This window comes from Coenobita brevimanus, chromosome 49 (genome assembly GCF_032717465.1).
Source record: "Coenobita brevimanus isolate Jiangsu-jjx chromosome 49, ASM3271746v2, whole genome shotgun sequence".
NCBI classification, from domain to species: Eukaryota; Metazoa; Arthropoda; class Malacostraca; order Decapoda; family Coenobitidae; genus Coenobita; species Coenobita brevimanus.
Genome location: NC_137002.1, coordinates 10,442,581 through 10,470,364, shown reverse-complemented (window position 1 = coordinate 10,470,364; position 27,784 = coordinate 10,442,581). Strand labels below are relative to the sequence as shown.

Genomic DNA, 27,784 nt, shown 5'->3' with positions numbered 1-27,784 from the left:
TTAGGAGAGACAGAGAGAGAGAGAGAGAGAGAGAGAGAGAGAGAGAGAGAGAGAGAGTCTTTGAAACTCTTATTTTTTTGTAGTCAACTGAACCCGGAGACTTTTATTTCATTTAATTTATTTTTTAATCTCTTGACAATTTCATTCTTACTTTTCATTGTATATTCTCCTGCGTTCAAAAGACTTTTCCCTTTTTCCATAAAGAGGGTTTTCGAAATGGAGGGATCAGATGATTGCCTTCATTATCTGCCTCACAATCATGTTTTCCCAAAGCTTAATCTAATAAGCTGGTGGCAACAAGGATATAAAGATAATTACACTACCGATTGAAGGGCTGACGACAAAAACCGCACATTAGCAGCTAAATAAATTAATAAATTCATAAATAAAAAAAATAATGGAAAGGGTACGTCACCCGGCTACTTCAGCCTGCATTTCACTGGGTTCACATTATGGATTAACTTAGGGCTGCAGCAGCTGCTACTTTTGTCACTACTATCACCAGGTTCACAGTTCAGGTTAACATGGGACTAGAGTTACTACTAACACTACTATTACTACTACTCTATTTAGATGACAGCCTTGTGTGTGTAGAGGTTTGTCTCCATGATGGCGTCTACTTGCTGGCACTGCATTGGAGGCACGAGTCGGCTCTTGCTCTGCTGGACTCTGAAAAGAAATGCAAAGAATTACAGCAAATTTACTTTACCTGACAAAAATCTATAACCACTTTCCGCTCAGCTGATGGCCTAATGTTGTCAGGCTGAAGATTTGCTTTGACTAGTAACCAAGGAGACTCATTCCAACCTCATAACTAAGACTCGTCAATTTTATGCACCCACGACTTAACATTGAAGTCGTGAGGGATGGACCACTTGTTTCTGACATATCTATCTATCCATCTATCTATCTATATACACACACACATTTTTACCGTTGTGCAGTTGCAGACAGTCCTAGCCTCAACTCAGCATTCAGTACAGACAGACGACAATAACAGATCAAGTTAAAGTGGACAGAACAGAGATGTCTGGTGATCAGGAAACAACACAAACAGACACAGGCCATGTGGGTATAGCTCTCCCTTAATCTGACAACTTTTCTTCGGGAACTTTACGATGGTCTTTTTACTCTAACTTGGCCTAAAACTGCCATCTCTGCATCATGAATGCTGCGTATTAAAAATATATTGACATCAGAATACGATGTTAATTACGAAGTAAAATAAAGTAGGTTGTGGAGTCGTAGCATTGTCTTTTTCTGCAACTGAACTATGTAAAATATGCTTTAAAAGGATGGAAATCTTGGCCAAGTTAAAAGGTGAAAGAACAGTGGAGAGCTGTTGTTGTTGTTGTTGCCCTAGGCTCATCTGAACATGAACCCGGTGGAGTGCAGGCTGAAACTGGCCTCCAGCACTCCACCAACGTCATTTCGGGGATAAGGGAGTTGATGGACGTTTCTATAATGGGGCAGCGGAGCCACCCATTTAAATCAGTGCCACCACACGAAGGCATCCCTCTCCACCACAATTGCAGACAATTCTCTCCCTATAAGTTACGTGAACACTTGGTCCAAAAATCAGATCCTTTTGCAGATTATTTTCCACGGCTTAATGGCAGAATACAACAACATTGTGGCTCTGCATCCTTTCCATAGCACTTCATCGTGACTAGCATTATGTTCTTGTGTTAATCACTTGCAACAGCTCAGCATTGAAGATGGAGATGTCAATTTTAGGCCATGTTAGAGTGGAAAGAGTACAACACATTACAAAAGTGAAATGTTAGTCTTAATGAACACTCCCTCTAAGCTCTTTTTCCTCAGGAGCCTTATGCTTGCTATCGCGTGTCTGATTTAACCTAACAAAGATTCCTAACCCTTTCCTCGTCAGTTGGTAGCCAAGTGTAGTCAGACTGAAGGGCTACTTTGACTAATAACTAATTAGACTCCACTGTGTTTCATTTAACCCGAAAAAGATTCCCAACTCCTGCCACTTCAGTTGGTAGCCAAGTGTAGGCAGACTGAACGGCCGCTTTGACTAGTAACTAAGGAGATTTATTCCTACATCACAGCTAAGGCTAATCAAATTTTACCCAATGAGGACTTAGTATTCAAGTGGTGTGAGTGGTCCAGTTCCATCAGGTAAAAATGAACCAACCACAGCACTTTACAACAGACACATGTCAGTAAAATCCCGTAAGTGACTCTCCTCATCTTCCTCGAGATCTTTACACTGACTCTTCTCGTTAGACCTTAACTTGACCCAGGTTTTCGTCCATTTGCAGAACATTTCATGAAGCTCAGTGGCGAGATGTGAAAAAAGACTGTCTACATTCTTCCAATAGCACTTCTTCATGCTTATACCGTAGCTCTATATCGTTCCATGGGACTTCATGAATAGCAGAATTATCTGTGTTGATCTATAGTTAAAAATTCAGCATGCAAGATGGAGAGATAGCAATTTTAAGTCAAGTTAGTGTATCATGAGTATAGGTATATTACAAGAGTGAAATATTAGTGAATACCGGGTGATTACGGGCAGAGTTCCCCCTACTAGTTACTCTCTTTTTTTTCCTTGAAGGCATTACACTCTGTGTTTAACTAGGCGTAAAACTGCCGTCTCTTAATATTGAATGCTGAGCTATGGGAGATTAACACTAGCATATGATGTTAATCACGAAGAAGTGCTATGGAATCGAGGCAGAGCTGTAGTATTCTTATTTTGCCATTGAGCTACGGGAAATATTTTGCAAAAGGGTTAAACTCTACGCCAAGTTAAAGTGCATTAACTATAGGACGTATAAACACTGAGACAGCAGTGACCGTCAGATGAGTTCTTACCTGGGACGCAGCAAGAGCAGTGGTTAGTGCGGCAGCCACAGTTGAACTTGACGTAGCCATCCCTACAACATTCTTCGTTCCTTATGCAATAGCCTCCTACGTCCGAACACTCCCTTTCCGGTGTACAGTACGCCAAACATTTGCACTTGGAGGATGGTGAGCATGTTGCACTTGTGTTAACGAAGTAATGTTGGTAACGTGCAAGGTAGTAGTCGACATTATGCACACAAAACCCGTAACTTACACCATTACGACATGAGCTGGTTGAAGGGCAATATCGACAGCAACTGAGAAGAAAAGAAGCTTATGTAAGGAAGAAGTAATATAAATCCCTAACGATTACACTGCACCCTAGTAACAGTTGCATCCTCAAGCTCATCCGTCATGAACCTGTGGACTGCAGGCCCAAGTTGCCTGTCTCCTGCGTCCACCAATCTACTTCTAGGGAATAGGCAGAGAACCGAGAGACATTTGTATAACCATGCAGTGCAGCCGCTAAGTTTGGTCAGTGCCAACACGTGAAGGCGTCCCTCTCCAGCATGTACACTACACAGTAAAAGAAGAACACAGACGCAGAAGAATCCTTATCAACCACGCTGCACCATAACAGAACTCCCTGATGACTGGGTAGTAACGGCAGCAGCTAAGGAAGACAAATAAGCTAACGTAAATATGTATCAGTTATACAATAATAAAGTACGTTTAAAGGTACAACAGATGAACCTGCTTTTTTTATGGCTTTACGTAACCGAACACCATGAAGTTACCTCTTGGGGATCAGTTTAAAGAAGGTCATCACTCCGACTTGGGCATTCTGGCCACTAGGCCATCATCAGGCGCATAAGAGCACGAAGCAAACATTCAATTTTCGCCAAGTCTCTATCTTCCCCAGAGTATGACATGCAACCATTAATTTTACAAACCAGCTTTCTTTTTCAGTTCTGAGTACAAATAAGGTGGCCAGTCTAGGGACTGAACCCAGACCTCTTGGCTGTGAACAAAGTATTATTTCCGATAATGCCACCGTCACCCCTTGAGGACAGTAATCTCGTTTTTACCTTGTGTTCATTGTTCTTTGTTATCATCACCATCATCACCAGCATCATCGTCATTACTATTATTATTATTATTATTATTATTATTACTAGTCCACATATGTGGGTTTACTGAGGCTGATGGATGCAAATACCATAATTTATTTATTAATGCAGGTCAAATATATCGCATTTCAGCACCTGTGACTTAGTGTTCAGGAATCGGCAGTAGCCCAGTTCCATTGGATGAAAACAACAAGACTCATTCTTACTTCATAACTAAGGTTCATCAGATTACTTGCAACCATGACTTAGTATTCTAGTTGTGAGGGGCACCCAGTTCTGACAGGTAAAAATCAACCAAGGAGACTCAGTCCTTCTCACAAGTAAAACTAAGCTGTGGCTCAGTTTTGACAGGTAAAAGAGAAAACTACAATAGCAACCAAGGAGATTCATTTCTGCCCACAAGATGTTGTTGTCAAGACTGTTGCTGAGTAACCTGCTGTGTCTGGTTGAGCAGGCCTATCAACCGCAGGCAAGCAACTGTCCCTGCAGAGTTATCCCATGCAGTGAACCGGTGTTCCCTTGCGGTAGACAGTCCCTGGTCACAGTGAGGAGCGGGGAAGAGTGTGGAGGTTTGGCTCTGGGTGGACGCCGCATTGGTGCCTCTCCACTCAGCTAACAGAAACACAATAGCAGGCTCCACATCACCCATTATTTGGTTATATAGTTACCGCCCAGCCTTGTAAATGGTTTCCTGGGTCACAGGAAACCAATAGGCTTGTCACTCAGTGTAGAGCTACCTGAAGTGGAAAGATGAGTAATGAAAAGTTCCAGGAAGGATGGGAGAAATAGGGAGAGAGGAGGGCAGATACAGAAAAGAATGATAAAGGTGAAGAACTAAGTAGGCAGCACTACATCAAGTGAGTGGATGATGGTCGCCACCATCTATCATCCCTACTCACAAGTAAAGCTAAGGAGTGGCCCAATTATGACAGGTAAAAAAGAATCCGACAATCACAACCAAAAAGACTTTCTTACCTGATACTCCAGGTTAAAGAAATGGCCCAGTTTTCTTAGGTAGAAGTGAACATAGTATAGGGATTTACCTGCATGCTTTGGAGGCGCACGGATAGAGTGGCTCAGGATAATATAATGCAGGACAATTGCATCCATAGGCGCAATAGCCACGAACAGCAGTATAACACCGTGACTGTGTGTAGTTAAGGTGGCAGTCTGTAATACAACACGTTAACAGTCACTGGTGGGTAAAGAGAACTAGAGAGAACAGCAAGAAATACTAAGAAACAGTAGAAAGTGTGTTTTTGTGAGTCTTTGTGGCAGTCTGTAATACGACATGTTATTAGTGGCTGGTGGCAATGTATACGATTGCTTGAACAGAAACTAAGCGAACAGCAGGAAAAGTGGGAAAGAACTGAACCGTGTTTTTGTGTAGTCTTGGTGGGGGAGGTGGTAGTCGAGTCGGTAGAGGTGGTCTACTGTCTTAATGAACGCAGGTTCTGCTTCCGGCTGGGGCAGGGAACAAAATAAGAATTTGAAAACCGTTACACCAGACATTACAGATTTACCATGACATCCACCGACATGTAAAGACAGTCCCTGCCCCACACCTGTCACTCCCCCCTCCCCCCACACCTGCCAAGCCCCCTTCCCTCACACCTACCATGTAACCCTCCCCCACAACTGCCATGCCCCCCTCCCCCCACACCGGCCAAGTTCCCCTCCCCCCACACCTGCCACATGCCCCTCCCGCCACACCTGCCATGCCCCCCTTCCCCACACCTGCCACGCCCCCCTCCCGCCCACACCAGCCACGCCCCCTCCCCTCACACCTGCCACGCCCCTCTCCCTCCACACCGGCCACGCCCCCTCCCTCACTCATGCCACATCCCCCTCCCCCCAGACCTGCCACGCCCCCTCCCGCCACACCTGCCACGACCTCTTCCTGCCCACACCTCCCACCATGTCATGCACACCTGTATCTCATATATTGGTGAGTACTTGCTTATAAAACTTTCATGTATGTTCTGTACATGTAATATTTATGTTTCCTAAGTGCTTGATATTAGCAACAGTCTATGTTATTGTCACTGTTATATTTTCTTTTTATTATCAATTATTAATTGATATTAATTATTTATCTTAATGCGAAAACATGTTATAATTTCTTCCACTAATACTAACCATATACTGCATTTTTGTGTGCATTTTTAATGACTTATGGCCACACCTGCTGACACTCATAAATACAGTATACCAAGAGGATAGCAACCAACACTACAGTATACCAATATATACCAATATATAGTATGTATATAGTATACCAACGTATAGGATACTAGTATATGGTATTGGATAGTATACCAGTTGGAGTGTAAAGCCAAGTTAGGTAGAGAACGTAATAACTAATTGTTTTTTGCATAAAATATAGTCAGCCAGACCAGGCAAGTATTGTTATCTATATTATGTTAGGCTAAACTCGCGTCTGCACTTACGGACACTTACAAAAACGTTAACTGCAATTATCTCAAAACTTACTTTTGGTTACTTAGTGGTTTGTCCTGTCAGCAGCTCAGTTAGAAATAATTGGGTTGGAATAGATTAACGTTTATTTGGTTAGATTTGTTTATGTTATGTTTTGTTTGATCCGATTACATTGTGTCATTTGATTAGGTTAGATTTGCTTTGACTGAATAAAAATACATTAAATTTGGTTAAAATTCAACAGCCACATTATATTTGACTGGATCCCATTGGGCCAGGTTTGATTACGTGAGGTTAGGTTTGATTATTAGATATGATTAGATCAGACAAAACTGAATGGGGTTAGAAGGAATTAGTTTGGCATCAATTAGATTAAAACAGATTAAAGTATAATTACGGAGCTAAAATTAAACTCTGAGAGTTACACAGGATCAGATAGAGCTATTAATCCTCTGTCTTCGTGCCAAGTGACAATTTATATATTTGTTTTCCTTAGCCATCCACAATAAAGGAAAATAAATATACTACTTAGCAACTCGCATTGGAAAACCTACGTCACTATGACGTCACAGGAGCCAGTTTAAGATGGCTTGTGCAGGAAATACAGCAACCTTTGCTGCAACAGTGTGCACCATTTTGCACCAGTGGACACTCCTCATCCAGTTTTGACCAACATGCTTTGTTGTATCACGGACAATAAAATAAAAGACTCGTGACGATACAGCAGCTTTGGCTTGTTTAACAGTCTGAGTGCCAGACACTGCTTTCTGGACTGTGGCACAGCATTAGAACACTTTGTAGCAATGTTCAAGTATACTGTTTCCATACATCATGTATGCTGGCACAGCATTATCACACTTTGTAGCAATGTTCAAGTATACTGTTTCCATACATCATGTATGCTGGCACAGCATTACCACACTTTGTAGCAATGTTCAAGTATACTGTTTCCATACATCATGTATGCTGGCACAGCATTACCACACTTTGTAGCAATGTTCAAGTATACTGTCTCGATACATTATGTATGCTCGGGCATTAAATTGGGGGGCGTGGGGGGAGTAACCCCTCTATTTTCGAACGACCTATGGTTACTGATAATAAGAGAACAATGGTATATACAAAAATATATCCAGTAAATAGCTTACATAAAAATTATCATATACAGTTATCACTTATATGAAAAAAAAATGTAATAAGTTTTAAAATTTGGTAATGATTCAGGATGAATATCAACTGGTGGCAGTTCTGTTAGGAATCACCCCCTCCCCCTTCTCCAAAGTGCTGGATCAGCCCCTGTCTACTGACGCATACTTGCTGCCGAGCTACGATATTCATGCCTGATATGCTCTCACAATTCACCTTAAGTTGAATTAGGTTAGAAACATTAGCTATAACTACATCAGATTAATCACAACACTTCACTCAACGTACCAATGCAACACTTGCAAGATGAAGAGTTGCAGAAGCTTCCATACACAAGCGCCTCACACCCATAAACTGACTCATTTCTACTGTGGCAAGTTCCTCCAAGCTCGTGACAGTATTGCCTGGAATGATTTACAAATTATTAGCACATCATTATTATTTTTTTTATCGTTTGTAGCAGTAGTAGTAGCAGAAGTAAGGCAAGGTGTCAAAAGTAAGATGTTTGATAGAATATAACTTTTGTCATGTGTCATAACAATTATTATTGTTATTATTATTATTATTATTATTATTATTATTATTATTATTATTATTAATTATTATTATTATTATTATTGTTTGCAGTAGTAGTAGCAGTAGTAGTAGTAGCAGTAGTAGTAGTAGCAGTAGTAGCAGTAGTAGCAGTAGTAGTAGTAGTAGCAGTAGTAATGCAACGTGTCAAAAGTAAGATGTTTGATAGAATATCACAGCTTTACTCATGTGTCAAAATTATCCCTCATTTGCTCATGTAATCCAAAACATTTAACTATTTTCCTGCGTAATATAGATATTCTGTCCACCCTAACTAGGCGTATAATTGCTGATTTTCCATCTCTGATACTGAATCGTAATACGGACTTCACACTGTAGTATGGTCTGACTCCATCTACTAGTGATCGGTATATCTTGTTAGTCAATCTCTCTTCACTTATTCTCTCCATACGGCCATAACACATTAACACACACTGGTCTACCCTTTCCATTACACTACGTCTGCATCCACACCCTGCCATACCATCACCATCTCAACCCACATATAGACCTCTCTTCACCTATTCTCCCCATACGCCCATAACACATCAACACACATTTGTGTACTCCTTCCATTACACTACGTCTGCTTACACACCCTGTTACACCATCACCATCTCAACCCACATATAGACCTTAGGGACTTCAACTCAAGCGATTCCACCCTTCTTGGTCCCTAGATTTCATGATCCACGCCTCGCATCCGTACAACAAAGTTGGTTTCACAAAAATCGGTTCGTTTTTATGTGACAAAGTTCCTAATCCCTTTTCAGCTCAGCTGGTGACCTAGCGTAGTTAGACTGACTGATAAAATTCTACCAGACTCGTTTTTACCTCATAACTAAGGCTCACTGAATTTAACGGAATCAGAACTTAGTATTGAAGTTATGAGAATAACCCAGATCAATCATATGACAACAAACCAGCAATACGCCTTCACACATACCCATCTTGGCCTGAAGAGACGCACAACTTTCCTTCCACACATCAACGCCCCTAATAATTTGGCTTCTTCTCCTATGACTTACTTCAGGGCCTTGACGTCCATCCGCTGTTACTACCACCCCAAATGCCTACAACACTTTTCTTTTTCAAAAACTTTCTCAAACAGACTTACGCTAATATCGTTCTACTAAGTCTCTTCAACATCTAAATCATCTAGCTCTTTTCTTGCACTCACTCTCAACTTACACCTTGCACACTCTCTCAGTTTCAGATACAAGTTTTGCTGAAGTTTGCCTACCGATTCTGAGACCAGCGCTGTATCATCTGCAGTTAATAGATGGTTTGCTTAGGAGTCTGACCATCCCCCTCCATCCTTTAACTTGCTCGTCTTTGTAGTCCCTTATATCTGTACACACACACACACACACACACACACACACACACACACACACACACATCGCATAAACTCACCCTGAGGCAGGACATGTAAAGTTAGACGAAGTCTGTCTCATGTACTCGCTGGCGACACTTTCCTCCATTCGTTGTCTGTTCTCCTCTGTCTCCCTTTCCTCCACCCCCATCCACTTCCCCCATTCACTTGGTTCAAACTCCACTTGCGACTCTTCCACCTGATCCGGGATGTCCGGCTCCACATGCTGTTGGGGGGACGTGTAAACACTCTCGGGCTCCTTTGACTCACTCTCAGCTGAACTGCGTCGTTTGGAATAGAACACTAGAGTTGTCCTGACCATGTGTGTACTAACTAGGGCCCGTACTCTCGTCCAGTAAGGAGACTACCTGGCACCTCTTCCTTAGCGAATTATTTTGGAGTCTGGTAGGTTAATATCCTTTTCTACCGTATTTATGCGGGGTATGACGATATTAGAGAGATTTCTATACCAAAGAATAGGAGTCTAACTGTCTAAGGTATAACAAGCAAAATAAATCGCTACGCGAAAGGTGTCAGGGAGCTTCCTTAACCCAGGAGAATGCTGGTACAGGAGAGATAGGCAGAACGTTCTCACACTGTTAGTCAAAGGTATGTACTGTAACTCTTTTTACAGGGTCTCACGACAGTTTTTTTTTTTTTTTTTTTTTTTAAACACTTCAGAAGGTTACTGTAGAGGTAATACTGAGTAAAAATGGCAGTATCAAAATGAGTCCAGTTCTCAACCGTTACGAAGCTACAGTTACTGGTGATCTTATGAGCTACGTGTGAGGGAGACCTTTTTTACCACCCGCGTTGCGAAGCGAGCAGAGTGGCAATGTTTTCAGTTGTGAGGTTGGCTGGCTGGCTTTGTTTGTGTGTGTGTAAACAAGATATCTCATGAACGGCTTGAACTATCAACACGAAACTTTCGACCAAAATTTTGGACGAGTTCGAAATTGGACACTTGGAGTCAAGGTCAAGTTCACCAAAATTGATGCCAAAGGTTAACTAGTTGACCTTTGGTGACCTTGACCTTGACCCCGAGTGCCCATTTTTGAACTCGTCCAAGATTTTAGCAATATCTTGATGCCCTGAGAGTTTCATGGTGATAGTTCAAGCTGTTCATGAGATATCTTGTTTACCCACACAAACAAAGCCAGCCAGCCAACCTTACAGCCAACCCAAGATTGTTTTTGGGTAGGGGCCCATAAGGGGACACACTCGCTCCCTTGATTGTTTTGGTAGGGGCCCATAAGGGGACACACTCGCTCCCTTGATTGTTTTGGTAGGGGCCCATTAAAGGGCACACCCTCCCCCCTACCCTTCCCTCAAACCAGGGAACGCATGGTGTGGGTGGGGGGGGGGGAAGGCACTGCCATCTCTTCCCCCACCCCTTCCCTATTTCCTTCCTTCCTTTCTTCCTTCTTACTGTTACTTTCATTTTGATACAGTGTCATTTCCTCCCTGTATTTCCTCTTTCATATTTCCCTTTCTCCTTCTATCTGTTTTCTCCATAATATATGCTCTTTCCTGCCTTCTTACCTAGACTTTTATTTCTTAACCTTTCGCTCCTTCCTAGCTAGTCCTTTATTTTTTACCGGTATTCTTTCCTGCCTTTCTACCTAGTTCTTTATTCTCACTCTTTCCTGTCTTCATGCCTAGTTCTTTATTCTTACTCTTTCCCTCATTTCCCTTCTCACGCTGTCATTATTCCTCCATCTCTTACGCTTCCTTTCCATTCCAGTCTTTTCTTTCCCAATGCTTTCGTTCATTGCCCTTTACCTCTTGTTTGTTCATTTATTCAGCCATTTCCTTATTCCACTCTTACTTTTCCTCTTTCATATCTTTATTCGTCTCTCATTTTCCATATCCTTTCTATTTTTCCTTCGTCCTCTCTCTCTCTCTCTCTCTCTCTTTGAGGTTTGCACAAAAAAAAGCAAAAATTCTAATAGGTTTACAAAAGCAATATTCACATCAACATTTCAGGTTACTGCAATGTTTTTAGTAATTTAGTTAATCTGTGATATTTTGACTGTACTTACCACACACACCACAAAATCAGCAAGAAGACACGGCATGTGTGCTGGACGGCCGCTTCGGGACCTGCCAGGCCCTGTCTTCCCCCTTACTATTTAATAAGCCAGCCCACACCCCACTGACCAGGCTAATGTATGGCCCGGTTCCCTCTATAGGAGGGATAAATCCTTAAACGAACGAACGTATGTACTTACCGTTACAATTTATATACGGTATACGTACATATATCTATTTATCTCTCTATCTATATGCACATGGCAACTGCCGTTTCTATATGCAATACCATGTTTGTTTTCCATATACTGTATTTAATCTGCTTTTTAGGCCAAGTAAAACAATCATAAATATTTGCGTTCACTCCCAAAGCTACTGTGGTACAGGAAGCTCAGTATTCAACTGCTTTGTTCCTAAACTTTATTGTCGTTGATACGACCTTGGCCTGTATTCCCGTCGAATAATGAGGCTCCCTAGCACCTCTTCCTTAGCGATTTATTTTTGGATATGGCTGGTTAATATCTTCTTGTCCGCCATCTATGCAGAGTATGGCGATATGAGAATAATTTATGTAATACGTATATGGAGATGTAATAAGCAAAATAAGTTGCTTCAGAAAAAGGTGTTAGGAAGCTTCCTGAGCCGACAAGAATACCGGTCCTTGTGCTGCCAGACACCTGACTAAGGAGAATTGCCCCGACGCCTTCCATCCTACCGTCCTGCGAGAGAATAATAATATATGCTATGGCGGGTAAAATAAACTGCTGAGGAAGAGGTGCTACGAAGCCTCCCATTCCAGGGTGTATATCAGCAACAGACATAATTATGTTTCACAAGTAAGAACAGGAAGGACATTCTTTTATGCACAGGTAATTATAGTTTTATATGCTTTGTCAGTCTACTAAAAACTCTGGAAAAAAGGTAAATATATAATACTGACTGTGTCTGAATGACTTGCAGACTGACTGACTGACTGACTGATTGATTGATTGATTGACTGATTGATAAACAAATAATGAAGTCTTATAGGCACTTAAAATTTGTGTTGTAACTCAGCTTTATCAAAGCTTTGCTTTTATAAACAAATATAAATAAATGGAATAAATAATAAATAAGCAAACAGTTTGATATGTATAGATATATAGATAGGCAGATAGACATTTAGGAAGACAGATACTCTGATACACAACCAAACAGAACAGACAGACAGATGGGCAGATAGACAGATAGAGAAATAGACAAACATAATGAGACATAGATACATACAGCTAATCAGACAGATAGATAGGTACAGATAAACAGACAGACAGATATATAGATAAATAGAAAGATAGATAACCCACCGCAGCATGAGCCAGTGCCAGACAGAGTGCCAGAAGGAGAACTAGCTTCATGTTGGCCGTCTATTGAGGTTGGTCTGCTCTCACGACCCTATTGGAGGTTCCGTCTGAGCTGGGGGTTGAGAGGAAACTGGCTTTACTCTCTCTCTCTCTCTCTCTCTCTCTCTCTCTCTCTCTCTCTCTCTCTCCACGTACCTTACTGAAAGTTTCTTGTGAGGTGAGGGTTGAAAGGCTTTAGTTTATAACGTTGTTTTATCCGTCTGACTGTCTTTTGTTTTTCTGTTCAACTGTCTTATATTTATCTGTCTGTTTCAGTGTCCACTTTATTTATTTATAGTTATATGTCTGTCTGTCTCTAACCTTTTTACCTACATTGATCATTCTGTCTGTCTGTCTTATTTATGTACCTATGCCGACCATTCTCTGTCTAACTGTCTAATTGTCTATACTTATCATTCTGTGTGTCTCCCTAATTTGTTTCTCTATATTTATCATTCTGTATATCTGTCTAATCTATTTTATTTTTTTTTTTAATGCAAGAAAGAAGAAACCAAAGGCCAGGAGTCAGCAAACAGTTCCTTCCAAGAAAAAACAAAAACAATATAAAAGAGAGCCAAATTCAAGAGCCGTTCATTTCGAGATGTCTGGACACACTGCGTTTGAAAGGCTGGAGATCAAAGGAAGTAGGAAATACAGACCGAGGGAGACAGTTCCAGAGTTGACCGGTTGCATAAACGAAGGACTGAGAGTAACGGTTAACACTTGCATTAGAGAGTTGGACAGAAAAGGGGTGAGAGTTTGTTGCTAGACTGGTGCTATGCATCCATCGTAGAGGTGGAGGGATGCAAGAAGACAGTTCACAGGAGCAGTGACCACTGAAGTAGCGACAGAAGAGATAAAGATGCAACAGTGCGGCGAAGAGACAGAGATTGATGAGAGCTAGTAAGAGGAGAAGAGTTAATAAGACGATAAGCCTTCGACTTCACCCTGTCGATACTAGCTGTATGTGGGGAGCCTTCCCACACATGTGAGCTGAACTCTACACAGGAGCGAATAAAACCTGTGTATAAAACCAATTACTGTGCAGGGGTAAAGAAGGTACGGAGTCGGCTTAGCACACCCAATCTCTTGGAACCAGTTTTTACAAGAGATGTAATATATCTTTCCAAGATAAGTCCTGAGTGAATGAAACCCCAAGCATGTTCAAGGATGATGCAGGATTGAGCTGGATATCTTTAAACATTAGTAAATATTCCTGAGGAAGATTGTGTCGGGTTGATAGGTGTAAAAACTGAGTCTTTGATGCGTTAAAAACAACAAGATTATTTCTACCCTAGTCAGAGATATGAGCCAAGTCAGGCATTAGGTGTGCCATAGCCTCATCCCTTGTTTGCTGAAGAAACTGCTGAGATGGACGTTGTGGGAACCGAATGGAAAGGTGAAGGGTGGAATCATCTGCGTACGAGTGGATAGGGTTAGATGTACAGCTTAGAAGGTCATTGATGAATAAAAGGAAGAGAGTTGGTGATAAGACAGAGCCCTGAGGAACACCACTACTGATAGATCTAGAAGAACGATGACCGTCTAAAACAGCGGCTATAGAGCGACCAGAAAGGAAGCTATAGATGAAGGCACAGATAAAAGTATTGAAACCGTAAAACGACAATTTGGAAATTAAAAATTTATACCATAATCGATCGAAAGCCTTTGAGATGTCAAGTGCAATGGCAAAGCTTTCACCAAAGTCCCGAAAGGAGGATGACCAGGAGTCTGAAAGGTTGGTGAGAAGATTGCCAGTAAAGTGTCCCTGATGGAGCCTATACTGACGATCAGAAAGAAAGTTGTGATAGGAAACATGCTTTAAAACTTTTCTGTTAAGAACAGATTCGAAAACTTTTGAGGCACAGAATGTTAAAGCAATTGGACGATGGTTAGAGGGTTGGATGTGGTCACCCTTCTTTGGGACTGGCTGAATGAAGGCAAACTTCCAGCAAGAAGGGAAGGTACAAGTTGAAAGACAAAGGTGAAAGAGTTTACCTAGGCAGGGTGTAAGCACAGAACCACAGTTCTTGAGGGCAACAGGAGGGACTGCATCAGACCCATGTACCTTGTTAGTATTAAGGCCATTGATGGCAGAAAATACATCAGCTGAAGAAATTTTAATGTCAGCCATGAGGAAGTCAGAGACGGGGAAGTGATGGAGGAACAGCACTGGAATTGTCTAAGGTGGAACTGGAGGAGAAAGTCTGGGAGAAGAGATCTGTTTTATCAGTAGAAGAAAGAGCTACAGAGCCATCACAGTAGAAAAGAGGAGGGAAGGATGATGAGGTAAAGTTTTTAGAAAGGTTTTTGGCAAGGTGCCAGAAGGAGCGGGAAGAATTCGAGTTAGAGAGTTGAGAGCATTTAGTACGGGTGAAATTATTTTTAGCAGAGCGAAGAACAGACTGAGCACAATTTCGGGCAGAAACATAAACAAGATGTGACTCAGGGGTGGGTTGGCTCTGGTACCTTTTATAGACCCTCTCCTTGTTGCGGACAGCATTAGAACAAGCGTGGTTAAACCAAGGCTTTCTTGCATTAGTCAAAGGATATGGAAAGGAAATGTATGCTTCCAGGTCCGAGAGAATAACCTCTGTAATGCGCAAGGCACACTCAGATGGCTCCTGGCCATGGAAACAATAATCATTCCAGGGAAAATCAAAGAAGTACTGCCTGAGGGCCTCCCAATCTGCAGCTCCAAAATGCCACTGTCGACGTTTCTTTGAAGGGTCCACAGGCCGTACCGGAGTGATAAGACAGGTCAAGGTAATAAGGTTGTGATCGGAGGAGCCCAACTGAGGGGAAAGATTAACAATGTAAGCAGAAGGATTAGTTGTAAGGAAGAGGTCAAGTATGTTGGAGCTCTCTTCAAGGCGGTCAGGTATACGGGTAGGGTGCTGTGCAAGCTGCTGTAGGTCATTAAGTACAGAAAAGATGTAGGCTTGTTCACCAGGTGGATCATTGAAAGGAGAGGAGATCTATATTCATCATTGTCTAACTGTCTAATCTATTTGTCTATATTATTATTTCCGTGTAATTATCTAATCTGTTCAACTACATTTATCTTTGTGTGATTGACTAATCTGTTCACCCGTCTGTCTGTTTAGCGGGAAAGTTGCCACAAAGACAACTGTGCCTCTCAGAATACAAATAGCAAGTGTTTTCTGTTTAGGGACATCATTGTTTATTAGGACAGTTATTAGCATGATTTTCATTATCATTTTTATTATTTTGATTATTATAATTATTATTATTATTATTATTATTATTATTATCATTATCATTATTATTATATGAGCGAGCAAGCGAAGCGAGCAAGAACATTTACGCCAGGGGTCGGTAACCTATGGCCCGCGGACCTGACCCGGTCAGTAAACTTAATCTGACTGGCCCGCCAGTATGCTCCACAAATTCGCTAAAATATTCCCGTTTTTTTGCTAACCAGTAAGCCTTACTGGCTGTTAATCATTTAACAAACACTAGTTCGAGTTTGTTTGTTGGAAAAAGTGTGTATCAGAACAGACTTGAGCTCAGCTTAGGAGGCTATGACGTGCTGCACCCAGCACTCAGTGATCCAGCACTGCCAGATGTGGAAATACTATTGCCCGTTGCGATTATTTGGCCTGTGCGATAAACGATAACATGCATGTGATGCATTTAATAACTAATGATTATTTAACGGCCATGCCACGTTGAGTACACCGCTTCCCGTCCGATCAACGAAGTTAAGCAACGTTGGATCTGGTTAGTACTTGGATGGGTGACCGCCTGAGAACACCAGATGCTGTTGGCATCCCTACGTGTCAAGTGGGGTTGGTGGAGGATTAGTGCCCCTCCCTGTAAAACATTTAACTCTAAGCCCTTGACCACCCCGTTTGGGATACATGGCGTCTGGCAATGAATGATGAATGAATGAATTATTTAAAAGAAGTCCCATTATTTAAGATCGTGTGATAATTTTCCAAACAAAAAAAAAAAAACGACAGTTTAAAAATGCTGCCCCCCTTTCCCCATCAAGTCAATATTGGCGGCAACCCATCAGTCTACCAGTCGCTAGTGAGGATAGGTGAATTTTGTCCGTCAGAAGGCTTGGGTAAGAATCTTGCTTATTACTTTTGTTTCTAATGCATTAACTTAATAAATATTTTCAGTATAGTTTTACGAAATATGCCTTGAATGAATGTTATTAACGTGTTTTCTTATATATTTATATTCTTATTCATATCCATGTTCATATTATTATTATTATTATTATTATTATTATTATTATTATTATTGGAGGAGGGGGGGGTGTAGTCAGTAAGAGGTTCAAAACATCTGCTCCGCCAGTCTAGTAACAGAGCAGTTCCGGCAGCCAGTCCATCAAAGGTTGCTGACCCCCGATTTATGCAGTGGCAGAGTCTACTGGAGGGTGGGTGTAAGTCAGGGCAGCCTCTAATGGTATTTCTGGGAAAACTGAACTTGAAGATATGAATTATATCTTATTGTAATTCAGTGAAAAATTAATATCTATCTATCTATCTATTGCCAGACGCCTTAATTCCGTAAGGGCTGGCCACGATCAAATCGCCTCCATGTCGCCCTGCCCAATGCCACATCACTGTCTTGCTCCCAGCTCACACCCCACCTCTCTCATATACCTGTCCACTCCATCCCTCCATCTCATCCTCGGCCTCCCCGTCCCTCTCCCTCCCTCCACCTCCCTCCTGTACACTCTCCTCGTTAGTCTCTCGCCCTCCATCCTCTCCACATGCCCCAAATTAGTATCACCATGTGTAATAGACTCAAAATTCATCAAGTTTTTATTTTAAAAAATGCCTGATGTGTTTTTAAAATTGTTATAGCGGTGAACTTTTGAAGCCGGGATATTTTGGAATAGTTCATTTGACTGGTCACCCTTAAAAATACAGGACTGGCCACTTAAAGAGTGAATACTAGTTCAGAAATAACGATTGTGAGAGGCTAGGTGTGGCCGATTATGCTTGGCGATGTCTGGTGCCGCTGCCGCTGTACCGGTACAAAAAGCACAAATTATGCTTTTCGTGGGAGTCACAAGTCACGACGTGTTTATTTAACTTTTGTGGCAAGCAAACAGCAAAGTGAAATACAGTTCAACTACAGCAACAGGTGAAACTGTAGTGGAAGGTGGTGAGTGTGAATAACATCTGTGCTTAGCTTTTGTTAAAGCTGCTCAACTTGGACATACTCCACTTGCTGGGATACGTTCCACCTTTAGTGCGGACATCTATAATGAATTAATTTTTCTCTTACCTGACAAAAATCCCGAATCCCTCTCAGTTTGGCTGAAGGGTTAGTGTAGTCATATTGGAGGGTTGATTCGGCTAGTGACCAAGGAGACGCATTCTTACCTCTTAACTATGGCTAACTGAATTTCACGTAACCATGACATATTATCCATGTTGTGGAAATGACCCAGTTCTGTCATGTGAAGGTAAACTAACTATAATGTCTAGTTGTATCTATTACATGACCATTTTATTCAGCACAGGACAGAGTTTTTGAACTGGAGGGGTCAGATACAGTGGTAACAGTAGTAGTTGCAGCCTCAGGCTCCTCTGAATGTATATCCAGTGAACTGCAGAGTGAAACTGGTCTTCTCTTGCAGTCTACTATCCGACTGTAATTGGACAAGGAGAACTGAGGGACGTTGTATAACCAGACATCACCACGCAACTATTATGGTGCTACCACATGAAAGTGTCTGCCACCTGCACCACAGCAGTAATTAGCCTTGAATATGAGAAGCAGAATTATTTTACTTTCTGACACATATGGAATTTTTGGTTTTGTAATTGTTAATGACATATTTTATTAAATTAGACAGGAGGTTTCTTCTCTGGTAATTTAGCCAGATAGTGTATTGAAAAAACTATAATCACTGGTAACAATAAAAGGGAAAACTTCCCTCACCGCAGCCATCCCCTGCTGTGAAATAACACACTGACTTTCTGCAAGACCTTCACAGTAAATTGGTAAGCAAGTATTCCATGGTTAGGTTTCGACTGCCTGGAGTCTAGTCTGGTTAGATGATGTTAGGTTAATGAATATAATCTGTTTCCTAGATGCCTTTGTTTATATAAATTATACCGTCCAACATGGTCGAAGGAACACTGACTTGATGTGGCAAAGAAGCTTGTGTATTCCAATAGTCAGTGAAGCTATACTTGTCAGGTGAAACCATACTAGGCAGGTTCACTGTTAGAGATGAAAAGCGTTCCCCTCACAGTAATTGGCTAAGCCAGCATTGCGAGGTACTGACCCAAACCACATTCATAAAAAACTATGACTAGCTCTACCAAACCATGGGCCCGAGTACCCAGCAGTAATGGAGTAGCCGACTGTGGCAGGGGTCAGGCCTGCTCCAAGGCAAGGGGTGCTAAGAATCTCTGGGATGGAAAGCTAACTGCCTTTGGAAACTGAATCTTTGGACTTACAATGTCTGAACTCCTGCTAGTGAAGGAAGTTTTGCTATTCCTCTTGAAGAAGTGAGAGATGCAAATTAGGATATAGAGGTTAGAGGATCAGGTGAGGCAATCATTCAGTTGCCTGATGGTCACATACTGTGTGCTACAGAGGCCAGCAAGAAAAGAAGGAACCTGGTGTAGGATTTCTGGCCAACAAATACTGGAGTGACAACATTGAAGAATTCTTTGGTATAAATGAGAGTAGCAGCCCTAATAATTACACTGAAGAAGAGATACAAGATGAAGTTAATGCAAGTCGATGCATCAACATCAGTTTGTGATGATGAGGAATCAGAGAAGTTTCATGTACGATCGACCAAAGAAGTGATGACTCGCTTTCTTTGTGTTTCGGACAATCTCCCTGGGTCTGGCAACGTTCACTTAACTAGACGTTAGGAGAAGGAAACAATCTTTGTCTGCCCTGCAAACATTATTTATGGTGCAAGAAAACTAACTATCTATCTATCTATCTATTGCCAGACGCCTAAATCCCATATGGGGTGGCCACAAACAAATCGCCTCCACGTTGCCCTGTCCCCCACCATTTCACTGGCCTGCTCCCAATTCACACCCCCCTCTCTCATATACCTCTCCACTCCATCCCTCCATCTCATCCTTGGCCTTCTCCTCCCTCTCTCCCCCTCCACTTCACTCACATACACTCTCCTAGTCAGTCTCTCACTCTCCATCTTTTCCACTTAGCCAAACCACCTCAGTGTGTTTCTCCCACCATTTCCTATCACATCCACATCCACACCACAACGCTCCATCACTAATCTTGCAAAAATATCAGTTATGTTTAGCCTTTTTTTTTCTTTTTATAGATCAACCAATAATTAATAAAAAGTGACGTCTGGCACATTTTACCCGTCGTCACCACTCGTGCCAGCAGTGATACCAATGAAACCATTTTCCTGCTAAATTTAGAGGTTTTACTTGCAATCTAGTTAGTATAAATTTAAATATTTATATTTATGTGGCCTCTTTAAAAGTCTTGTCTATTTTTTTTTTTTTTTTTTTTAATTTCAGTCAGTCTGGCGGATTTTTACCGCTTTTGAAACTAATCTAGCGGATTTCTTTAATTTTTCCGTTGGCAACACTACACGCCTGGCTTTCCGTCAGACTCAAGCATTACCACGCCATGAGTGGGAGTGGATGTGTTTCGGTCTTTTTCGCGATTCCTTTCCCCCTCTTGTTTTTTTTTTTTTTTCTTAACTACAATCCTTTTTGTGTTTAGTCCTCTTCACTGTCGCACTCTTGTTTTTGACTGTCAGCCTCTCCCCCCAGTTCTTTCATAAAACTGCCCTACATATTTTATAACTGTTGGAATTTCATCGTGTGATTAAATATGACCAATTCTCTCCTTTACAATTGCTCTGGTTTCACTAACTTCACTGTATACCAGCAGATTAATCTGCTTCATGATGGCAACACAAGTAGTTAGTGGTTGTTCTTGGGAACATGCAATAATTTGCCTTGGTCTTCTGCGACGAGGGGCTCTACTTGGCAAATTTTCTATGCTCTGCCTCTCTATATCTCGTATCCATCCGTTAACTGTCCTTTTCTTGATGTTAAGCTGCCGGGATCTCTGTCTTGCTGGAATATTTGCTAATTAAAGAGCAATAATATGCTCGCATTGAGTGTCGACAGTCGATCCTGCTTACAGTGCCCACGGCTTTGTTTTCCTTCATTACCGCGTATCATCCCGCATAGAGATTTGAATGTGGATAATAATATATTTTTAGGTGTTTATTTTTATGATTTGATGGCTCTCGTGATTTGGATTTAACATTATCTGTGTGTTTTATTTTATAGGACATTTTTCCTTCAACATTGTTGATTTAGGATGCAAAATAAGTATTACGAGAGTTGCTCCGCATTTTAACCCTGAAACCCTAAGTCTACTAATACCAAGTCTGTTTACTTTCTCTCAGGGCGCAGGGAGGCGTGGCTTGTGTGTGACGTCAGTTGACTTAAGTAACATAAAATGTATATAAGGGCAGACTCAAATTAAACATTTATAATAAAGGAAAACGAAGAATGGGAAGAAGTGCGGACTCATTTGACTGTATAACATAGCAGTAGGTTCCTTCACACCCTTACACATTCCCTGACACCCCCATACCTTCCCTCATACATTTCAGTCTCTTCCCTCACTTCGGACTGAAAATGTATCATGATCTGGAGAGTGTAGCAAACACCCACTGACCACAATGGTCAGGCGTCAACTGAACTTGCGTTTCGTGCAAGCTGACGTCACTCCGATGCTCCGCCCCCTGCGCCAGCTTGGACCCATTTTAGGTGGAAGTGATCCGACTTGGTATTAGTAGACTTAGCTGAAACCGTTGAGCGATAGGCTGCGCGTTTCACATTCTTTCGTAATGGTAAGCCTCAACTTTAGTATATTGAGATTTCCTATTCCATAATGTAAGATATACATGGTAAAAAACACTTATATATTGCTTTTTGGTATTGTTTACCTAAATACTTCTCTTTCCGGTGTGCAATATAGGAAATATAAACAGGCCGTGGCAGTTGCCAGATACCACTTTCTAACCAAAAGGTACTGGGAATCGGGTCATTCCTTCTTTGGGCGTTTGTACATGTATGAAGTGAATAGGCACAAAACCAAGTATATACTCGTGATTAGAGACTTTAATGCAAAGGTTGGCAAGAAAAGTGTGGGTGAGGTTGCAGTAGGGCATTTTAGAATGGGTATCTGGAATGCAAGAGGTGACATGCTGGTGGAATCTGGTGAAAGGAACAGTCTGGATGATGAACACATTCCATCTAAAGAAAATAGGAATTGGACGAAATGGTGAAACAAAAATGAAATAAATTATATCTTCACTGACAAATCACATACCTGTACAGTGAAAAACGTAACTGCACTGAACAGAGTAATAAATATAGGTAACGACCACAGAATGGTGAGAAGTCAAGTAGTACTTGATTCCAGAAGAGAAAGGGAGAAGCTCATTTAAAGGAAACAGTCAAACCTTGTAGCAGTGAGGAAGAAGGCACCAGATTTTAACTTATCCAGAATAAATACTCGCAGTTGATAGATGACGTAATACCGACACAGAATAAATGAAAATTTCACGAGCATAATAAACGCAGGTATATATATATATATATATATATATATATATATATATATATATATATATATATATATATATTGTTACGGAACAGAGAAAGATATTGTACACTTTAAGTGAGAATACTAAAAATCACTACTGTCCCGTAAAGTTCCAGGTTCAAAACAAAAGAGTTAGGTAAAATTACAAGTTAAAGTTTAATGCTCAAACTAACAACAAAACATTCAGGACTCATAAGGATAATGTAATGGCAAAAACAGGTTAAATATATGGTTAACTGCAATAGCCTCTATTAACACGAAATTAGCAAGAGTAAATTTATCTAAGTCAGCCCTGATAAAATGACAATACACTGGATAATGCTCAGTTAATGAAAGATAAATTATTACAGATACAAACTGTTATTAACAATTGGCTGACATAACCTTACATTAATCACAAAAACCTTACTAGGCCTAAGAATTAACACCTTATGCTACACAGTACAAGAAAAAATGCAATATCACTTATACTCAAATTACACAGCTGCTAGATGGTTGGAGACTTCCTGAGCACTCACAATAATAACAACTGTACAGGGGAGGACAGAGATGTGAGCAAAATGAGGAGTAGATCTAAGTGGCAATAATGCAGAGACTGAGCTCATTATATAGGGGCCGGCAGAGCTTGATACAACTTGTAAGAAGGATGAGCAAATGAAGCCATGGGGACAAAGAGTTGACAATCCTGCTCTGAACAACAGAAACAACGACTTACTTTACTATAAGGGTAGAAGGGGGGAGTGAGGTAGAACACGCTCGTGATCAAACATGCACCATACTGTACTTAGAATTACACAAAGGATGATGAAATCATAGGCTATGTAACACCTCCCCACAAAGAAAAAGAAATTTACAAAGGAAATTTCTTATTACTCTAAAACAATCTGTCTAAAGTATAGATAAGCAATCTAAAATAACATTTTCTTTCCCCTTGATATGTTGTATGTCTAATGAATACTCCTGAAGAAGTAGACTCCATCTTGTCAATCTCTGATTTTTATCTTTAAACTTACTAAGGAATTTCAGTGGGTTATGATCGGTATAAATGACTATGGGGTCCAAACCAGAACACAAATAAAATGAAAAATGCTGTAAACCCAAAATCAAGGCCAAAAGCTCTTTCTCAATAGTTGAGTAGTTCTTTTGAGGTGGAGTGAACTTCTTACTGTAATAAGATACAGGGTGTTCAATACCCTGATCATCCTCTTGCAGCAAAACAGCCCCAGCTCCTGTATCACTTGCGTCAACAGCCATCTTAAAAGGCTTAGCAAAATTTGGAGTAGCGAGCACTGGCTGACTTAATAGGATAGCTTTAAATTTGGTGAAAGAGGATTCACAGTTAACGGTCCAGACAAATTTAACTCCCTTTTTCAGTAGGTCTGTAAGTGGTGATACAAGAATTGAAAAGTTAAGAACAAATCTCCTGTAATAACCTACCATTCCCAAAAATCTTTGTAGCTCTTTCCTACTTTTAGGTCTGGGAAGATCACTTATAACCTGAACCTTAGCTCCTGGTGGTGCAACATGTCCATCACCAATTACGTACCCAAGGTAGTGAACTTTGGCTTGACCAAACTCACACTTTAATAAATTAGCTACAAGATTATCCTGAACCAAACGCTCAAGAAATTTACTGATATGGCATAGGTGATCTTTCCAGTTGTCACTGAAGATTAATACATAATCAATATAAACAACACACCCTGCCAAACCCTCTGTTACAACATTCATTAACTTCTGAAATGTGGCTGGTGCATTCTTCATACCATATGGCATTACAGAACATGCAAAAGTCTTTCCTAGTGTTACAAAGCATGAGATCTCCCTAGCACGTTCAGTCATAGGTACTTGCCTGTATCCCTTTAACAAATCAAACTTACTTATGTACCTAGGCTTTCCGATCTTGTCTAGGCAATCTTCCACACGAGGGAGAGGGTAAGTGTCTGTTTTGGTTATCTGATTAACACGTCTGTAGTCAATGCAAAGCCGCTGTGACCCACCTGGCTTAGGGACTAGAGTGACAGGAGAACTCCACTCGCTCTGATAGGGCTCAATCATCTTGTGGTCCAACAGGTAGCCAAGCTCCTCCTGGATGAGAGGAACTTTCACTGGGTTCACACGGTAAGGAGGCAGTTTAATTGGCTTTGCGTCTCCAACATCGACATCATGCATCAACACAGTGGTTCTTCCTGGAGTGGCACGGAACACTTGCGGGTACTCCTGCAGTAATGCCGAAAACTCCTGCCTTTCCTCGGGAGGTAGATGAGAAAGATTAGTCTGGAGATCATTCATGATGTCAGGATTCTTCCCCAAACTATCACTCAGGCTCATACTGCATGGGAGAGCTTTACTTGCAGACTCGGGTGGAACAGCTACAGTGCAGACTGTATTTTCGTCCCGCCTGTGATATAACTTTAGCATGTTGATGTGACAAAGTTGCTTGTTCTTTCTACGATCTGGTGTGGCGATGACATAGTTGACATCACTGAGTTTCTTCTCCACGAAATAAGGACCACTAAACTTGGCTTGAAGAGGTTGCCCATGCACTGGTAGCAGAATCGAAACCTGATCTCCTGGCTGAAAGTGGCGTAACCTGGACTTCTTATCATACCAAGTCTTCATCTTCTCCTGAGCAGCTCCTAAATTCTCTCTCGCCAGCTGTAAAGCAGTGGACAGCCGTTCTTTGAACTTCATCACATACTCCAGCAGGTTGACGTCATCTTCCTCCGACAGCCAGCATTCCTTGAGTAACTTAAGGGTTCCTCTTACTTCATGGCCATACAGTAGTTCAAAAGGTGAGAAGCCCAGTGATTCATTTGGAGATTCTCTTGCGGCAAATACAACGAATGGAAGACCTTTATCCCAGTCTTTCTGATGTTCCAAACAGTATTTCTTGAGCATCGATTTGAGTGTTTGATGGTCTCTCTCCAACGCTCCTTGGGTCTGGGGATGGTAAGCTGAAGACGTGATCTGGGTGATGCCCAACTCTTTCAGAGACTGCTTGAAAACATTTGACATGAAATTACTTCCCCGGTCTGACTGTACCTCCTTGGGCAGACCAAACTTTATGAAGAACCCTAGCATTTCCTTAACCACGTTCTTTGCTGAGATATTTTTAAGTGGAATGGCTTCAGGATGACGAGTAGCCATATCAATCAGGGTCAACACATAAGAAAATCCTGAAGAAGTCTTAGGAAGAGGGCCCACAATATCCACCAACACACGGGTGAAAGGCGCCTCAAAAGGAGGAATGGGAACTAGAGGTGCAACCTTTTCGGTCTGATTACACTTGACAGGTGTGACAAGACTTACAAGACTTACAATACCAGGAAACATCCCTGAAGATACCTGGCCAGTAGAAGTGTTTCAAAATGCGTGCCACAGTCTTCCTCACTCCAAGGTGTCCTGCCAAACTGGAATCATGAGCCACTCTAATGATATCCTGCCTACAAACAAGAGGGATGACAAGTTGATGTTCAACCTCCCATTCACAGTCGGCTGATGCTGTTGGGGGTCTCCACTTCTTCATAAGTACTCCTGACTTTATATAATAACAAGTAGAAGCACCGGCTGACTCTTCCTCACTGCAAGCAGAGTTAGCTAGACCTTTCAACTCAGGGTCAGCAACCTGCAACTCAACCAACTTTTGACGAGACAAATTATCAACACTACGGGGTACTGCCTCATCTGGTGAGTGGTCCAAATTAGCAAGAAAAGTGTCAGCTAGGATAACATCATCATCATCATTATCCTCTAAGTCACCAGTAACTTTAGACTTAGCCCTAGTGACAGCACATGGAGAGAACACATCAGGGACATCACAATCCTGGGACGCAGCCACTAGCTGACTAGACAACTGAGGAGCTGGACACACTTGACTTCCACGAATATCATTTCCAAGTAAGAAAGTTACACCTGACATTGGGAGTGTCTCAACCAACCCAACCATAACGGAACCATTAACAAAACCAGACTCTAAATTCACTCTGCACAGAGGGACAGAGAAGTAATTATTCCCTACGCCTTGTAAGATTACAGTTTCATCAGAGGAATTAACATTAGAGCTTAGAACACTGGTCAGCATAAGGGATTGGCAAGCACCTGTATCACGATATATTTTAACTGATTTCCTGTCATTACTGTCCAGAGGACTGACAAAACCATCAGACAGGAAATTAGCACATGAACTCTTGAGAGTGTCACCCACGTCACTGCTCAAAAGACGAGCTTCATCATGAGAATTTAATTTACCCCTCAAAGCAGGTTCAGTTAAAGAATTATGGGAACTCTCAAGGGTGGACACTAGACCAATTGACTGAATATTTAAAGACTCCTTTTTGTTCACATCACGCTGTCTCCTGAAACATTTCTCCGTAGTATGATCAAGCTTACTACAATAAGTACATTTACTTTTCTGAAATCTAGAGGTGAAGCTGGTATTTACTTCCTGAGAAACATCATCTTTATTCTCTTTCCTGTTACCTGTACTCTGAGTAGAGGCAACGTACTTACTCTCAGCTTTTCCTTTTTCTTTAGAATATCTCTTGTGAATGAGAACATATTCATCAGCTAAAACTGCAGCATCAGACAATTTATCTATTCTTCTCTCATCAAGATATAGGCTTACATCTTTACTAATACACCTTTTGAAGTCCTCCAGCAAAATCATCTGCTTAAATTTACCAAAATCAGAATCCAAATTCTTAGAATTTAACCACTGCTCTAACAGATCTTCTTTGATTTTTGCATACTCAACATGGGATTGCTTATCTTGCTTATAAGTTGTCCTAAATTTTACTCTATAGGCTTCAGGAACAAGCTCATAGGCCTTAAGAATCAAGCTCTTAACTACATCATAATTATCAGATTGATCCTGAGGCAAAGATGCATAAGTTACTTGAGCTTTACCGGTGAGAACAGTTTGAAGGAGTACTGGCCAATACTTTTTGGGCCAATTAAAACCTGTAGCTACCCTCTCAAACAACTGAAAAAACTTTGTTAAATCAGATTCATTAAAAGGAGGGACAAGTTTAACATTTTTAGCCACATCAAAATCATCAGAGCTAGATGATCCAGTTCCACCTTGTTTCATGCGATACTCATGGTCTGCCTGAATCCTAGCAATTTCAACTTGTGCCTCAGCCTCCATAGCACGAGCCTGAAACTCAGCCTCCTTAGCTTTTCCCTGAAATTCAGCCTCTTTAGCACGAGCCTCCTGCAGGACTAGCTGTATCTTAGCTAATTCAATCTGCGTTTGCTCATTTGGAGGAGTT

The 27,784-nt window shown here is 41.3% G+C and overlaps 1 non-coding gene across 1 annotated transcript; it reads left to right on the top strand.

Annotated features, from left to right (window-relative positions):
- Positions 1–16,558: 16,558 nt before the first annotated feature.
- On the top strand, positions 16,559–16,677 carry LOC145399576 (5S ribosomal RNA). Its single transcript, XR_013897327.1, has one exon. It is a non-coding gene; the product is annotated as a 5S ribosomal RNA (ribosomal RNA).
- Positions 16,678–27,784: the final 11,107 nt, after the last annotated feature.